Source organism: Triticum urartu, chromosome 6A, assembly GCF_056163025.1.
Source record: "Triticum urartu cultivar PI428250 chromosome 6A, HENAU_Tu73, whole genome shotgun sequence".
Taxonomy (NCBI): domain Eukaryota; kingdom Viridiplantae; phylum Streptophyta; class Magnoliopsida; order Poales; family Poaceae; genus Triticum; species Triticum urartu.
Window position 1 is genome coordinate 139,519,809 of NC_141878.1, and position 2,863 is coordinate 139,522,671.

Genomic DNA, 2,863 nt, shown 5'->3' on the forward strand with positions numbered 1-2,863 from the left:
CTAGCAGATGTAGGGGATGTAGGTGTACCGGTCTACCCCACATGTAAGGTGCTAGTGCTTCTGAAAGACTATGTCTCGGTCATCCATTTCTCAAACACCATGTAGTGCGAGAAACCAAACGGAGGCGATCGAGTCATGTGGGGAAAAGTGCGCAAACCTCTGCAGAGTGTACAAACTAATCATGATTAGCCGTGTCCGCGGTTATGGACAACTTGAGTATCTAGTACTTGAATATCGAGTGAATCTCAACATGTTACTTCTAATTAATGTTGTTGGGTTTTATTTGTATTTTTAATTGGGATTGAGAATGCTGTGAACCATTCTCAATGTTTCACAACCACCATGATAGTAATTAAATTTATTCCTTTGCAGTAGGGAAAAATTGGCTTTACGCAAAAACCTTATAACCATAGAGCTTTTCCACCAGCCAAATATGCATGTAGTGATAGCCATTGTTCATCATTCTCTATGGTGTGAATTTGCCAGTACATTCAATGTACTGACCCGTTTCGGGCTGCAACGTCTTATGTTGCAGGTTTCTTACGACGAGTAAGTGTTACGTTAGGGTTATGATTTCTACACTTAACTTTGCCGTTGGTGTTGATGGGTAACCACAACCTTGTTGCTTCCACGATTTTGGATTTGAGGTAATAGTATTTACGTTACTATATACATGTGATTTACCTCTGTTATAAATCCTTCGAGTACTGTGTGTGTCAGCATACTGATCCAGGGATGACACATAAGCACAGAGACTTGATCCATTCGGGTCGGGCCGCTACAAGATGGTATCAGAGCACATGTTGACTGTAGGACGTGACCCTAGAAACTGGCAAGCCCATAGCAAAGATTTTTCTCTACAACTTTCCCTTTCAAAAAGATCTTTTACCTCTCTTCTCTTCTGAGCTTATTCAAAAAATTCCCTTTTAGTGAGACCATATCCCTTTTCCCTTTTTGACCACTCGAAGATTCGACTGATGAGACCACTCCAAGATGTACAAGATATCGGACAACCGAGACCATTCGGAATGAAGAGGATTTTACCATTCACTATGATAATGGAAACTACAGCTGTTGAAGACTCTGAAGACTAGGAGAATTTGAAGGCTCTAAAGAATCCCCAGGTTTTTTTTATGACCTAGGAAAGCTACCCTTATGGAACTTAGAGGATTATGGAAGTTGTCAATACCCGAGATCAAGGTGTATCGGAGAAAGACTGAAACAAGGAGTATGAGAACTCGAAGTTTTGTCAAGAAAACCCTAAGGCAGGAGATATCAACTATGGAATGATAGCACATGGAAATGACAAGAGCAGAAACACAGCTATCCAAGAAGTTATCTCGCGCTGATGCTATTGTCACCATGCTGAGTTAAGGATGCATGTCATCAGAATGGATTTGATGGAAGAAGGCTGATGGAGCACCTATTAGTAAGATGAAGTTTTAACCTTAGCCGGTGTATCACCAGGATCTGGAGTGTTACATCAAGAAATTAAGATGGACCTAAAATAAGCATTAATTGATAAGGAAGCATTTCGTGAAGAACTTAAGACCAGAAGTTGAAAGCAGCCAAGCTAGAGAAGTAAAACCTTGAGATACAGGAGATTCGTCAGGAACTGAAGGACAGTAGGACCATGGTTCATGCCAAGGATAATGAAACCCAGAAGTTTGAAATGCAACTCCGGAATATTAAAGGATGTCACGAGAGATTTCACTTCAACAGAGAGGATCTGGCAAAAGAACTTGAGAAGGACAAGCATGATCGGAAGAAGCCATTGGAGGCATGAACAAGGCTTGAAGAGTTTGGCGACGTTGACCTTAGAATACCAAACCCCGGTTATATACCTACGTTAGATGCGACGTTTGTGATCTGTCATTTGTTTGATGTTTTTCGACAGCCACAACAAAAATCAGTCTTTTCAAAACTTTTGTATGTATTGTGTGCATCCCTCTCTCTTGATCTCTCTTATCTCACCCCAAAACCCATGGACCTAATAGAGGATGAATGGAGATGAGCTTGTATTTTCTGGACCGATGAGTCAATTGGAGACAGACCGATGGATTCAGAACATGGAGGATCATATGGAGAACGACCCTATAGTCAGAAAGGATATGGCCCAGCATGCTCTTCAATGCTTTGAAAGAGGTGCTGCTACTTGGTGGAGGATGTACCAAACCATCAATGGATGGCAAGGAGTAACCACTTGGAAAGAATTTAGGTTGACTTTGCTAAAGTCTCAGTTTGTGTCCCAGAAGTTGAAGCCTTATGGAAAGGACATGAGGAAACCTTGCGCATGCAAGATTTGTGGAGAAATTGGACACACCCATAAAGAACACAAGGATGAATGCCCTAATTGTGAAGGGAGTCACCCAGTTGTAGAATGCCCAACCAGGTAGATCACTTGTTTCTTGTGTGAAGGGACTACCCACTACCCTACTCAGTGTCACATTTACCCCTTGGTACAAAGAACCATCTAGCAGAAGGAAGAAGTAATGAAAGGAGCCCTCATGGAAATTTTAGAAGAAGCTGTGATGGAGGACACACCCAAAGAAGAACCAATTAAACCCTACACCAAGTCTTGCTATTCATGTGGAGAAGAAGGACACATCTCCCAGAATTGTATGAATGGGGATCTAGTAGAATTCCTGACAGAGGAAGTAGAATATGACCCACAGGAGATAGAAGCCCTGATTGGAATGGAAAAGTCCAGAAAGAGAAGTAGACTGGATTCCAGGAAGGACCTAAGTCATATCACCTGTTACAGGTGCAAGGAGTCAGGGCACTACCTCAACAGTTGCCCAAAAAGGAAACCTCGATACTTGCCAGAAGTAATATGTTTTAGTTGTAATGGAGCAGGGCACTT